This window comes from Typopeltis vanoorti, chromosome 13 (genome assembly GCF_054136105.1).
Source record: "Typopeltis vanoorti isolate ZY-2024b chromosome 13, IOZ_Tvanoo_1.0, whole genome shotgun sequence".
NCBI classification, from domain to species: Eukaryota; Metazoa; Arthropoda; class Arachnida; order Uropygi; family Thelyphonidae; genus Typopeltis; species Typopeltis vanoorti.
In genome coordinates this window covers 106,047,554-106,063,722 of record NC_143561.1, presented here as the reverse complement: position 1 = coordinate 106,063,722, position 16,169 = coordinate 106,047,554, and the positions used below count along the sequence as shown (strand labels likewise).

Below are 16,169 nucleotides of genomic sequence, written 5' to 3'. Positions count from 1 at the left end.
TTATTCTTATTTTATTTATCAATGCTAATGCTGTTTGAATTTAAAAAATAATGAGAATTCAGTACTGAATTTATCTACAAGATGATTTCATTGAACCAAATGATTTTGTAAATTGAAGTAGAGGTGTATGCTATCTGGGTGTATCGCAGGCAAGGTAGGAGCAACTGCCTTAACTTCTGGAGTATGGTAGAAGTCATTTTGCATAAAAAAAATTCTATAAACATTTCTTATCACTGAAAACTCCACCATAAAAGTAAGAATTTATCAATGGTAAACTAAAATACATGTGTGTGTGTGTGCAGCACATGCACACACACATAATTATAACAGTTATTTAAGGAACTGTACTAGATAACTGGGAGGAGACCCTACATAACCTTTAAGGAATACAGAGAACTGACCAAGTTTACTAACTTGATGTCCAGTCCTCACCTTCATGTGATGCACCCTGTTAATAGGTATCTACTGAATGCTGAATCAATGAAGATGTGCTAGCAGTTTGGGACTTAGCCAGCCAATTATATTCTGCATTGGCTTAAACCAAAAACAAATGTAATAGTGCAATATGAAGAAGTTTCAGCTGGCAGGATCACCCGTTAAAACCAATCCCCCCCCCCACACACACACACGCACCACTATATTTATTAGGGAACCAGAGCAAGCAGCAGTTAAAAGTCAGCTTCAGTCAAATTCATCAGCAGAATTGAAGATAGACACTATCAACATATATCAATAGAAAAGATGATGAGCTAGCAGAAGAACTAGAGAAATGCCACATGATTGGTGGTACTGAATTATTTAAATTGAATGGACAACAGCAGACTACCGAAAATATTATGCAAATATAAAATATTTGGAAAAGAAGAATTGGAAGACTAAGAAAGAGATGGCATGAGACTGGAACAGGCCACATAGCCTAAAATCCATGTTAGGAAGAAGAAGACTGAATTATTAAAACAGGTGAGGTTCTACTAAATAATAAATATAGGATATTATATTGGGTCAATATTGGTAAGTAGTATACAATTTTAAGTAGAGTTATCTAGGCACATTTCAAAATGGGAACTTGGACAATGAAACTTATTTTTGCCTATGGTTCCTCAGAATGTTCAATTGAGGAAGAAATAGGATTCTTTGAGCCATTGGAGAACGCAATTGATTTAAACAAAATAAAAAATTCTGGTCCTTGTTAGAGATCTAAACAGCAGGGCAGGAGAAGAATCTCAAGCAAATAGAAATGTTTTGGAAAAATTTGGTTCACAGCTAAAATAATGGTAAAGTGCCTCTTGGATTTCTGTTCAGGACATGGTCTGGTTATCATTAATACCACCATATTTCAACATAAATATGTGCACAAATTCACACAGAAATTGATGACAAGAAAAGCATAGTCATTGATTATTGTTAATAGTGATATCTTCATGCTGGCTCAGGATACAAGAGTATACAAGGGATTGTTTGGAACTTTGTTCAAAGTAAGGAAGAAATCATTTAATTTTGAGCAGAATAAAATTGAATGCCATTTACAAATATGTATATATGTTTTAAAAAAAGCTAAGTAGCTTTTATAGGTGAATTGTAGACCCAACTATACAATTGTTATTAAGAAAAAAAAGAAAAGATTTGGTGAAGTTACCCACATGGACAGAAAAATCAGAATTCCACAGAGGATGCAGAAAGTTAGTTCTGAAAAAGAAGAAAGCATATCAAAAGTTCCTAGCAAATCAGTCACAAATGTCTTAAGAGAATACAGTAATATCTTGCCTCATGACTTTTTCAATTTTGACCAGTGCCTATTTATGATGCTGCCTTCACTCATACAATGGTTTTTCACTTCATACATAGCAATATTTGAGGTACAAAAATCTATTGAAAGCCTGAAATGGTGGAAAGACAGCTGGAATAGATGTTATTTGACCAGAAATGCTCAAATATGGAGGTATAAACATTTTACAGTGGCTGCTTTTCATAATTTAGAAGACCTAGTCAGAAAGTATCAATTCCAAATGATTGGCATAAAATTTCATAGTATCTGTCTTTAAAATGAGAATAGAAAACTGAATGTGAAAATTGTGGCACCATTTCTCTTCTGAGTACTCTAGGTAGCATTTATACGAGCATACACTGCTTGGAAAGAAGAAGTCAATGGACACCATAGTATGAGGAACAAACAGCTATGGTATCCACCTTAATAAGATGTAGGACCTCCTTTTGTTGTGATGGCTGTAACAATCCTACAGGGCATACTTTCCACAAGCATACAATAGTGATCAATGGGAATTTTGGACTGTTCTTCCCTTAGGCATGTAATAAGATCCCAGACTGTTGTGGGAAGGACATCCCTTGACCTCCCCATTGCTCTAGTTCATCCTACAGATGTTCAGTAGGGTTGAGGTTAGGGCTCTGTAGAGGACAGTCAATCGTTCATGTTTACAAACCATGCAGTTACAGCAGTAGCCTTATGACATAGTGCATTGTCTTGTTGAAAGAGACAATGGTCAATTATGTAGGAATGCCACAAAGTGGAAAGCATTGTATTGTCCAGAATGTTCAGATACCTCTCAGAGTTCAGTGTTCATGGCACCACAAAAAAAAATATGGATGTTGCTCCAGAGTTGGATTTTTTTTTCTTTTCAGATAGCTGGCTACCTTGATGAGGCAGTCTAGCTTTTGTCATGAAAACAGGAAAGAACAAATATAATAGAGAATAAACTTGTTAAGCATTAATACTGACATATATTAAGAATTAGAAATAATATTCATTTTAACTTCAAAGTCTAACAATAAAATACACAGTTTGGAAAGAAGTCAATGGACATCATACTGAGGAACAAACAGCCATGGCACCTACTTATTAAAGTAGGTGCTATGTCTTTAATAAGAGGTAGGACCTCCTCTTGCTGCGATAATTGCAGCAATCCTATGGGGCATACTTTCCATAAGCATGAGATAGCGATCAATGGGAATTTTTGACCATTCTTCCTGTAGGCATCTAATGATGTCCTGCAGTATTATGGAGGGTATGAAGTTGGATGGGCCTCACCCAATGCTCCAGTTCACATATATTCAATAGAGTTGAAATGAGGGCCCTGTGGAGGTCATTCAAATGTGCTGAAGTTCATATCCACAAACCACACAGTTACAACAGCAGACTTGTGACATGGCGCATTGTCTTGCTGAAAGAGACAATGGTCAGTTCCATAGAAATGCCACAAAGTACGAAGCATTGCATTATCCAGAATGTTCAGATACCTCTCAGAGTTCAGTGTTCATGGCACCACAAACAGAGGTCCAAGGCCAAAACTATCACACTGCCATATTTCATAATTGGGGTTACACACTCTGGGAAGAGACATTCATTGGGCATCTGCCACACCTGCACCTACCCATCTGTTCAACAGAGAGTGTAGTGTGATTTGTTGCTCCATAACAGAGCTTTCCAAACTAATAGCTCTCACGGTACATGCTCTTTGTGCCACTGAAGATGCTGCATGTTGGTTCGGATAACGTGGGGCTTGCATATTGCTGTTGTACCATGGAATTTTATGAAACCCTGGGTTTTAAATGTTTTTGTGCAGATACCTGTGCCTGGAATTCTGCATTGAACATCTTGGCTGACGAATGGCAGTTTTTACATATTATCCTTTGTAGCACCTTACAGTCTCATCCAGTGAGTGTGGCAGGTCGTATACTGTGGGTAGCATTTGCAGTTGACTCACTGCGCTTCTATTTTAGCATGGTATCGATGATTGTTGATTTGGGATGGCCCATTTGTCAACAATTTTCTGAACAATTAGGCCTGCAAATGGCATCCTATGACAATGCTTCTTTCAAACTTTGTCAGTTCCCTTCTCACAGGTCTTTCATTCAGATGCAGTCGCACTGACTTGGGAGCATGATATTCCTCCAACTTATACCTACTATAAACACATGACTCATTATGTGTTTATAGTAGGTATAAGTTGACACATGACTCATTATGGCATATACCTTGTCCATGAGGGTGTCTCTTAACTTCTTTTCATGCAGCACACTTGAGGAGAGGCTAAGAAAAATTGTGGAGGAGAAATTGGGAGAACAAGCTGGGGTCAGGCTAATAGAGGTGGTCAGTATCAATTTTCATATAGTTGAGAAATCATGGGAATATAACAAGAATCCATATTTAATTATAAAAAGCATACAACATGGATTTTTACCAATTGAGGAAATGGAACATTATACGAAGTAGTACAAATGACACTTAAAGTGTCTCTGCTGTGACAGTTAAAATCCTAGAATGTCCTCACATGTATAGCAAGTCGGGCAGAACCGTGTGGCTGCACGTTTAGACATATCTCTGCTGTTGCCCCGAGTGGTATCAAAAGAGTCAACCGTGTTGTAGAGTTTGTATGTACGTGTTTATTGCTTTCAGTGCAAAAATGAGGGAACAGAATGTAGAACAATGCATTAACATCCAGTTTTGCAAAGATAGGCACAAGTGCAAGTGAAACTTCAGAAATGTTAAAAGAGTGATTTATGGTTGTGGTGAGGGCAAGAAAAAAAGTTAGTGTATTTGAGGGGGCATAAGAGATTTAAAGAGGAGCAGAATGACCCAACATGGACTTTTTTTTAAACCACTTCAGGCCATCAGTAAGCAGGATGGTGGTCTCTAATTGAGCAATGATATTCATCTATCATCTCTTTACAAACATGGGTTCAGTAGGATTTGAATCATATGCTGGTTGAGGAGTGCCCTCTGCTTAGCCATATAAGTCAGCAAATAGCTGAGGAAAAGTTGCCAATATGTGCTGCATTGCAAATCATTTTACAAACTGGATGCATGGCATTCTTCCACACCAGACTTCTCTTACCCAACATTTATGTCTCTGACTAACATTTATACCATATAATTTTCAATACAAGTCTTCCAAAAATCTGTCAGTGACAATGAGAACGTAGTCATGATAAGGAAGCACACCTTTAATAATGGAATCGCCATACAACACTACTCGTTCATCTTTCTCTAACTCTTTAGTACCAACATGATTTGTTTTTATCGTTTTCACCCGAATTTTCTTAACTTCATTCCGCATCCTTTCATTTCTTGCCTCATCCTACCGAACTCAATTTTCGAATCTCGTGTCACATTCTCTCTGTCATTCAATCCTTCTAATTTTCAAACTCTCGACCCCCATATTACTGATAAATCTAAAAAATATTACTTTTGTCTCCTATGAACTGCAGATTAACATTAACGTATAGCTGCTCCTGCAGAACCTCACTGCACTGGATGAGGATAGCTGAGAAAGTATGAGAGAAAAATGGCTTCTTATGCATAGAGAGTAGAAGAAAAATGAATTCACAGGATTAGTTTGCTATTGGAATTGAACTTGTCAGCCATCTACCTCTAAAATACCAGCTGGAATTAATGAATATCTCATTATCTAAAGCTCATCAAGAATCATCTCACTGCAGTTACCATTGCCTATGCCTAAACCCTGTCTGCTGCTGCTGACTCAAAAAAAAAAAAAAAAAAAGTGCCAAATCGGGCACTGTCTTGTATGACACTCCAAGATAAGATAGGCTGATTTTTCTTGGGGACTTCATTTGCCAGAGTTCATTATGACTTAATACTGACAAAAAAACTATTGACTAGGAAAGTATTAGAAAATCAAATTCATATGTGATTCTTCTGTGATGAAATATGCTGAACATGATCTTGTCATTACCAATGCACTTTTTTTTTTCATGAAAAAGAGCATTTTGAAGATGTATTGGAAATACATCTTCAAAATGCAGATCACTTGCACTGGATTGATTATATCATTATTCATACCCTTATGTTCTTAAGGAAAAATGTTCTTACAAAAGCTTTGACTGATATTGATGATTGTTGGAGTATCACTGTCTAATCCTCTCTACCTTAGCCATCAGGAATAGCACCCAAGAGGGCGATTGAGATGTGAACCATCCAGACTAGGGATTACCATATTCTAAAATGCCAAAATGCTGACACCCCATCGCCTGACCAACTCGTTCCAGACACAAACATGTATGCAGACAGATATTTTTATTATCAAAATGTTGAATGTATGGTAACCCTAATCCAGACAGATGTGATATTCTGAAAGATCCTGCAAAATGTAGCCACTTCTAACCATGTTTACTGAACATCCTGAAAGGATTGAGCAGCACTGGTTGGCATTAAGTTTCCCAGTCTGAGAAACATAGAAATTGGTTTTATTAAAACAGCAGCAAACTCCAGAGAATGATGTGCATTTTTATCCAGATAATTACATGCCATATGAGCAAAGTTGATGGTGCAATCCTGCTTAAGGGACGACATCTCAGTCTTATTAAAGTGATCATATTAAAGATCTCAGTCGAAACACAGACATCACTGACAAATTTCTCAGAAACATTCCCCGAGAATTGATTAATGATCTCACTTCACATCTTCTGGTAGAAGTGAACATGCTATCAAACGTGACATCTGACCAGACTGCTGGTCCTGATCTTCTCCATGCTGAGATTTTCAAAGGAGGCAGAGAACTTGAGCACCAGCTTTACAGATTTGGACCAGATGATATGCCTGCTGACTTTAAAGATATCCTAATTATTACCATATTCAAAAAAATTGCTCAGTCACTCTGTCATTGCTCTCTCTACTATCTGTCGCTAGGATTGATTGTATTCTTGCTAATGAGTTGCTTTTTCTTACTGAAACAGCTCTTTCAGAATCTGAATGTAGATTCCCTTCCATCCTGTGGAAAAATGCACTTTCTTTATTGCACCTCTAAGAGATGTTGCAAAGAAAATTGCTCAGTTTTCATGACTTATGAATTTTGACTTTGACTATTAATTGGGGAAGATATTTAGAAAGCACTATCAGGCTGGTTGGCTGCCTGCAACAAACAGTAGCGCGTTAGATAGAACAACTTGAAAAATACAACGTTTTGTGCCAATTATGTATTGCATTTTTTGCCTGTAATTCTCAGTTTTTTGTAACTTCAATTTTTATTACTGTGTTCTACCTTTAGTGGATACCTGAAGAAGGCTGTAAAAGGCTGAAACCAGTTGTATCATTTTCATTAAAACTTCATATTTTATCTCGGTTTAAGTCATTAAATATTTATTCTTCAAAATGTACCATTACAACCGAGTAGAAGATCAGGAATACATATACATATATATATATATATATATATATATATATATATATATATATATATCATCATCAAATTCCTGACACATACCCTCAAGGGGTGTACAGGATATGATAGCATTACATGAAAAATTTAAATCATTACTAACTTCCTATCTACAATTTCCCTCCAAATCAGTCTGCTACTTGTCAAGACTCCAACATTATCAGATCTTACATTTCTATCATCTAAGGCACTTTATACCATATCAATCCACCTATATCTTGGTCTTCCTCTGGGTCGTTTTCCTGCCAACCTGGCAGAGAACACTTGTTTCGCTAATCTTTCCTCTCCCATTCTATTTAAGTGACCAAACCACCTGAGATTAGCTCTGCTAATGCATTCCTGGATGCTGACAGTGTCAAGTTCTTTCCTAATATCCTCATTTTTAAAATGATATTGCCATTGATGCCATCTGTTCACGCCTATAATCTTTCTCAGGACTCTCATATCTGCAGTCTCTAGTCTTTGGTCAAGTGTTTTACTTCTGACCCAGCTCTCAGATCCATAAGTTAAAACTGGTTTGAACACTGTCTTCTATACACTAATTTAGTGTTCCAACTAATTTCTCTCTTATTCCATATGAATTTATTCATTTGACTGCCTACTATACCAGCTTTGTTGATTCTGTTGTCTATTTCTATATTTAATTTATCACCTTCAGTAAAAATCGTGCCTAAGTAGCTGAAATTATTATTATTATTTTTTTTTTATTATTATTTATTATAAAATTTATTATAAGTAGCTGAAATGTTTTACTTGTTCCACAGGTTCCCCGTTCACAACACAGTTGACATTTTCAACAATTCTACCTATTTTCATTGTCTTTGTCTTTTTAATGCTGACCTTCATACCATATCTATTACAATGGTTATTCAATTTAGTAAGGGAATCTTGCAAACTTGTAGCGGATTTATTTAGGAGTATAATATCGTCCGCATGTCAGCTTTTTGCTTTATGTGAACGATAAGAATTTGTTGTTTTAAGGATACTTGCGACATAAGACTGAATGATATAATCACGTAATCACAAGAAAGATATTTATTTAACCAAATATTTCGGTCTGGAAATAGCAGACCATCGTCGGTGGTATTACAAGAACAGTTTAAAAAAAAAAAAAAATATACAAGCTAGAATACTAACAATAGATCGTTGAAATTAGAACATGCCGCGTGATGTTATATCACTAAGTATGAAACAAAATATTTTGAAGTAGAAACATGATTGAATTTGCTATAAAAAAAAAAAAAAAAAAAAAAAAAAAAAAAAAAAAAAAAAATTAATGAGTAATCTTGATTAGGCTTTCCCAGATTTTTGATATAGATATGCAGTCATTACGATTCAGGTTGGGATGATGGAGCAAGGCCTCCACGCTTTCCTTGAACAAACGTTCGAACCTATAACGGGATCTATGTAAGAGGCGAGTTTTGGACCAAAGGATGCTGTGGTCAGTTTCAATCCCGTGTTGAGCCAAACCAGACTTTTCAGGTTTATTGTGAAGAATGGATGATTGATGTTCTTGGATTCTTTTTTCAAGAGAACGTCCAGTCTGTCCAAAGTAAGAGAGATCACAGTTGCAAGGAATTTGATAAACTCCAGGAAGAGATAAAGTTGAGCGTTTGTCTTTAGGAGAAGGAAAATGAGAAGACAATTTGTTAATAGGAGAATACGTAGCTGTTAAATCATATTTCTTCAAAATTCTTGCGATAGGTTCTGAAATACCGGAGATATAAGGAATAGGTACTCGACGTATTGAATCTTTGTTGTTTTGTGAAACTGACCACAGCATCCTTTGGTCCAAAACTCGCCTCTTACATAGATCCCGTTATAGGTTCGAACGTTTGTTCAAGGAAAGCGTGGAGGCCTTGCTCCATCATCCCAACCTGAATCGTAATGACTGCATATCTATATCAAAAATCTGGGAAAGCCTAATCAAGATTACTCATTAATTTTTTTTTTTTTTTTTTTTTTTTTTTTTTTTTTTTTTTTTTATAGCAAATTCAATCATGTTTCTACTTCAAAATATTTCGTTTCATACTTAGTGATATAACATCACGCGGCATGTTCTAATTTCAACGATCTATTGTTAGTATTCTAGCTTGTATATTTTTTTTTTTTTTTAAACTGTTCTTGTAATACCACCGACGATGGTCTGCTATTTCCAGACCGAAATATTTGGTTAAATAAATATCTTTCTTGTGATTACGTGATTATATCATTATGTGAACGAAGTTATACTTCTAAATAAATTCGCTAACATCTCCAATTCTAATATCATGTTTAATGCCACTTTCCTTCATAATGTGATCCATATAGATAATGAATAACAGAGGGGATAATGTATACATCCTTGTCTCACACTAGATTTAACATTAAACCATCTTCCTGTACTTCCTTCAATTCTAACTGCTGACTTACAACTCAAATAAAGACTAAGTATTGCTTAATATAATACCCCATTGACACCATATAACTGTAGCATATTGAATAGCTTCTCTCTTGGCACCTTGTCATATGCCTTTTCCAGATCGACAAAACTTAAATTCAGATTTTTGTTATATTTCCATGCTTTCTCAACTATTTGTCGAAAAGTGAAGATCTGATCCTGACTGCCTCTATTTGACCTGAATCCAGCTTGTTCTTCACCAAGCTTTTCTTCCACAATTCTTCTCAGCCATTTCTCAAGTATACTTGCATAGATCGTACCAGGAACACTCAGTAGGGAAATACCTCTGTAATTCTCACATTCAGTTTTAATTCCCTTTTTATATATGGGTACTATTAGAGCTCTACTCCAATCATCGAGATTTCGTCCCTCTTTCCAAGCTTTCTGAACTATGCAGTGCAGCCACTGTGAGACTTTTATGCCACCATACTTCAGCATTTCTGGTCAAATATCATCTGCTCCTGCTGCCTTTCCACATTTCAAGTCTTTGATGGCTTTTTTTACTTCAAGTCTGGATATGTATTCCTGACTGTATGCCTGTTGAGTGTTTTTTACCACTGTGCTATCACTGCTTGTTTCATTTAGCAATTTTTCAAAGGAATTACTCCATGCTTCAAGGATATCTTTTTCTCCAGTTTTTCATGTCACCTTATTATCTCTAACTCCTTTTATAGCGCTCTTTCCTCCATTTCTAAGAAGGTGGTAAGATATTCTCCAGAATATCTTACCACCTTCTTGATATTTATTTTCTATGTTCTTGCCAAATTCCTCCCATGACTTTTGTTTAGCTAGTTTTACACAGTGTTTTGCTTTCTTACATTCTTCTCTGTATTCTCTAAGAGCAAAAGCTGACTTATTTGCCAGGAACTTTTGATATGCTTTCTTCTTTTCCTTCGCTGCCTCTTTAACTTCCTGTGTAAAACTAGCTAAACTAGCCGATTTTTCTATCCTTACAAACCTCACCACATGCCTCTCTGGCTGAATCAATCTGGGTTTTCTTCAAGGCTTGCCACTGAATCTCCAAGGTTTGGTTCCTGTTCTCAAACTCTTTCATTTTTTCTTCAATAATCTTTGTGTATTTTAGTCTACAGATCACATCTGAGAGCTGCTCAACTTTTATTCGCTTTAAAACTTTCTTACATGTTATTATTTTCAATATGAAATTCGATTTTATCCTGCGCAATACTAAATAGGGATCGCTTCCAATTTCAAATCCTCTGTACACTCTGGTGTCCTGCAGCAGGGAGAAAACATCACTATCAACAATAACATAGTCAATGAGACTTTTCTTATTCCTTGCCTCTTCTCTCCATGTGAATTTGTGCACATTTTTATGTTGGAACATGGTATTAGTAATAACCAGTCCATGTCCTGAGCAGAAATCCAACATGTATTTGCCATTATTATTAGCTTTGCTCTTTTCCCTACATTTTCCCAAAATATTTTTGTATGTCTGACAATCATTTCCTACTCTGGTATTTAGATCCCCAACAAGGACCAACTTTTCCTTTTTCATTATGTCAGTTTCTTTTTCTAAAGCATCAAAAAATTCCTCCACTTCTACCTTACTAGAACCTTCTGTGGGACCACAGGCACAGATAAGTCTCATTGTCCAATTCCCTATTCTGATATTTGCCCACATCCTTCTACTTGAGACTGCCTGCCATTCAAGAAGATTAGCCTCGTATTTTGTGTTGAATACTATGGCTACTCCTTCTTGATTTTCATTTCCTGAATATAACATTTTGTATTTTTTGCTCAAAAAGATCTCACCAGTTTTTGTCTTTTATGTTTCTGTCACCCCTATTATATCGTCTGGTACTTATCTAGTTCTTCAGCTAGCTGCATTTCTTTGCCATACAGGCTTCTTATGTTGATAGTACTGAACTTTAACTTTGGTGATGTTGAGTTGGGGTGTGCTTTCGGATATGTTCCAGTAGCTGACTTTTTGCTGTTTGCCCTGTTCCCTGGTTAAAACAACGGGGCCTCGTTTAACCGTGCGACGCCCCAGCCGGCATGAAATTTTGTCATGTTGTACCATCATTTTCTATACTGGTTTAGGCCAATAAGAATACAATTTGGTCGGCTAAATCTCAAATTTCCAGTCCATCCTCGTTCATTCAGTATCCAGGTAGATACCCAACAGGGTGCACCAAGAGAAGGTGAGTATTGGACATTAGGTCAGAAGCCCTTGTCGGTTCTCCGCATTCCTTTAAAGGCTATGTGGAGGTCTCCTCTCAATTATACTGCTTTGACCCTTAAGCACCCTGTGTGTGTGTGTGTGTGTGTGTGTGTGTGTGTGTGTGTGTGTGTGTGTGTGTGTGTGTGTGTGTGTGTGTGTGTGTGTTGTAAATAAGCTACAGCCAGATATACAGTTTGACTGTATGTCTTGATTTGTCCAAGTCATTTGACTCTATAAACCATAATTTTGCTGAAAAAGTTTAGTCTTTTGGTTTGTGTGGAAAGATTAATAACTAAGTGAGAATTGATGCGATCTGCAGAAGACCAGTGGTGAGATTAGCAGCGGAATGTCCCATCATACAAACTACATAAGGGCATTCCTAAAGGTTTGAGACCATTACTCTTTGTTATATATTATTGACGTTGTTAAGGGCACAGGTTGACTGATTATTTATGCAGACAATATCAATATTATTTCTTTGTAACACTACTCTGAAATCTTATATAAAGATTTCAGGGTGATAGTGGTGGAAGATATAACCACTGGCCATCACTAAGCCATTCTAATGAGTTACTCATAACAGTATTCTTATAAATCTTGGGTAAAACTAAATATGTAATATGTAATTTCTTTTGAAAAAAAAAAAGGAGCAAAATTTTACATTCTCATCTGTTAAATATAGGAATAAATGAACAACAGTTTGACATTTGCTGTCAAATGTAATTTCTAGGATTATGGATCAATGAGAAGCTAATATGGAACTATCATGTTGCTCAGCTTCAGTCAAGATTATTGAACACTGTTGTATTGGAAGAATTAGGGACAGCTGAAGTTACATGACCCTCCTATAATACTATACCGTTCCTTAGAGCACTGTTTTTAGTATCTGTGTGGTTTGACCTTAGTGTCATAATCCTAAGCAACATTTTTGTATGATTCAAATCATACAAAAATGTCTTCAAAGATTTATTTTAAACAGAAAGCTTTGTGACCTCATCCAACACTTGATATTCAGTACTTTGCTGAACATATATGCAATTTATGCAAGTAACATCTCTTTCAAGGAAGCTGGTAGCTAGTGCTGAAAGAAATTTTTTGAGAAATTTTGCTATGGAATAAGTTTACTCATTAGTCAAGGCTTTTCCTGATTGGTTGGGTTTATAATGCATGTAATTTTCTGCTTCAGCTGGCCGAATATCAAATCTTTCTACTGATTCGGCCAAAGCTAAATAATATCTAAAACATGTGCTGAATTGGCTAAATACCGAAGCAAAACCGAATATTCAGTGTATCCCTAATTGTCTTTGATTGAGACAACATATTTTTTTTGACATCCCTGGTTTTAACCTAAGGGGTCCCTGAATATATATGTTCAATAGAGCAACTATCTGCTAAGAGTAACTACATAATCATGTTAATTAAGTTCATTGTTGATGAACTTTTCTCTATATTTTGATTATTAATTACCATGATTTGTATATGATGATGATTACATTTTTCTTAATCCTGATTATAGTAATCTTCAAATTTCCTCACGTCAGACCACTAGTTGACTGTTTCATTAACTTCTTGAGATATTGCAATATCTGCTCTCCAGCCAAAAGGCTGCAGGTTTGATTCCTGCTGTGGGCATGGGAGTTTGTGACTGTCTGTGAAAATACTAGTAGTGGTGGGCAGTAGATGACGTTGGTGTAGATGATGCATTGAATGGTGGAGACAGAGTTGTAGATTAGGTGCCCTCCGTTGATGAGTCTTTGGACTCCTTGGAGGTGTCACGTAATAATAATAATAATAAATAATAATAAACTTTGTTCCATCTTTCCAATTCAGAGTACTATTATAATTTTTTTTTCTGTTAGTTCTGTTCAGCTGCTCAGTTTTGGATTTTATGTTTTTCTTTTTTCAAAACAAATTAGGTTTTCTTAATGTTCCTATTGTAAACTTTCTATAACTTCTGGAAGAGGTTCATCTTTGATTTTTGTTAAATCATTTTCATACATATTTCTCTATTAAGTATACACTAAGTTTATATCCAGAACTAGAGATTGATCACTTCTATTTCAAGCACTTGGTAGATTTATCTATTGAGGATTTTTATTTATTTAATGACAAATTTCACAAAGATTGTTAACTAGTAACACATTAGCACTGTGGGTAGGCTAAAAGTTAGAGACCCTAGACAGCACATTAAGACTAAAGACTACAACTATATTGCCTTTCAGGTGGAAAGATCCTGGTCAGAATCTCACTTGTGATGCTTGGAACATTTATAAGCATTTTTAAACTGAGTGAGTTTGCCAGGCTCGTATGGAGGTGACAAACTTTAGACCAATGAGTAGGATTTATTTATATCAAGTGATGAAAATTATGTACCACATAAAGATTTGAAGATATATCTATCCACAGTAATATAATGATAAATTAATTATGCTCTTTTATATAATGCTCTTTTTTTTTTTAGGCTCTTCAGATATCATCAAAAGGAGAATTGGAAATTTAATTACATCAGTAGATTTGTTATCTGAGAATACATCATTCTGTTCCCAAAAATTTTTAAACAGATAAATAATAGACATGATTATTCTGTAATGAGATGAGTGCATTAAATGTTTTTTAAGTTTTGATCAGTCTAAGTGAGTTACCTAGATTCATAGAAAGGTGACAGTTTTTACCTCTCTCTCTCTCTCTCAGAAACTGATATTTCTTCCTACAAAACAAATACTTTATAGTGGATGCAACACAAGTGACAGATATTAAACTTGTGCCTTATGACCTTAGCTGCTGCTGCAGTATTAATTTTAAACAGAACTCCCTATAAAGAGATGGCACTTTTGGGAATGAAATCAACACACTTTCCTGAAGGCAGAAGTAATTATCTCTATTTCTGATATTTGATGGTCCATAGTTTGTGTCAAATAGTGTGTGTCTATAAAACAATCTTTAATCTATGCTAGCAATTATTTTTAGGAAACCAACAACAGCATTTCACATAGCTTTATGTCATTGATTTTACTACTTTGTTTATTTTTAAAGTCTTCTCTGTTCCAATATTCTTTTTCTGGATTTATTTAAGAACTTTTCTTTTTTATCCCTCTCCTAAACAAGTTCCAATAATGTAGTCCTTTCATCATTCATGCATGGGTCTTATACCTGAATTTATAGTTGAAGTATTTGCTTGCAGAACTCTTTCATTCCTTCTGTGGTCTACAGTATCTGGTTTATACTGCTGAGTTTTAGAGATTAAAAGACTTTCAGAGACTTCAGTTAAGTTGAAAGCTTCTCAAAAATTTAACATATCCTATGTGGAAAAAATTGTCTGGACATCCCATTCTGCAACAAAAATGGAACATTGTAATAGATCAAGTGTGCCAGAATTCCTTTAAAACTGTGCTTGAGCTTCTCGAACATTGTACAGTACTGTAATATCATTTACTCATGAGATATGGCCATGTGTGTTGAACTTACTGACTTCCACTGAGGTGTTATTATAGGGTGACATATCAGCAATCTGTCCATGCATGCAATTGCAGAAAAATTGCAACACCCACGGTCAACTGTTCAAGATGTTCTTGGTAAATGGAAACATGAGGGACTTATGAGTACAAAGAAACATTCAGAAAGGCCATGTAAATAGATGGAAAGGGACAAGAGAGTTCTGAAATGTGTCATCTGCGAGTGCTGTCATTTCTCTGCATAAGTCATCAACAAGGAATTGCAGGAGTCAACAGGGGCAAGTGTGTGCATGAAGACTGTTCGTAAGAAGCTGCATGTTAAATTTCCATGGCCAAGCTGTCTCATACAAGCCATTAATAATTTGTATGAATGAGAGTAAGCGACTTGCTTGGTGCAAAGAACATTGTTAATGGACCCTAGACCAGTGGAAATGAGTGGTATGGAGTGACAAATCATGCTACCCTGTTTTTAAATCCAATGGTCATTGCTGGGTGTGGCGTATGCCAGGTGAATGGTATCTGCCAACACGTGTCATCCCAGCTGTTAAATTTGGTGGTGGTGGCAGTGTCATGGTCTAGGGATGTTTCTCGTGGTATGGATTTGGACCATTGGTGGTTGTGGATGGAAACATGAATGCCACGGAGTACTGGGACATTCTAGACAATTCTGCACTGCGTACACTTTCCCAGTCTTACGGAGACAGGCCATTCTTGTTTCAGCACGACAATGTACCATAAAGCACATTCCATTTCTTCATGGTTTAATGATATGGGCATATGGAATTTGGAGTGACCAGCTCAAAGTCCTGACCTCAATCCTTTAGAAGCCTTTCGGGATGAATGTGAACATCAGATTCAGATTAGAACGACATGTTCAACTTCTTTGTCTGCAATGACCACTGCTT

The 16,169-nt window shown here is 36.0% G+C and overlaps 1 protein-coding gene across 2 annotated transcripts in view; it reads left to right on the top strand.

Annotated features, from left to right (window-relative positions):
* Positions 1-16,169, top strand: part of Hmt-1 (ABC transporter ATP-binding protein/permease Hmt-1) — a 318,374-nt gene that overhangs the window by 233,507 nt on the left and 68,698 nt on the right. The window lies entirely within an intron of this gene.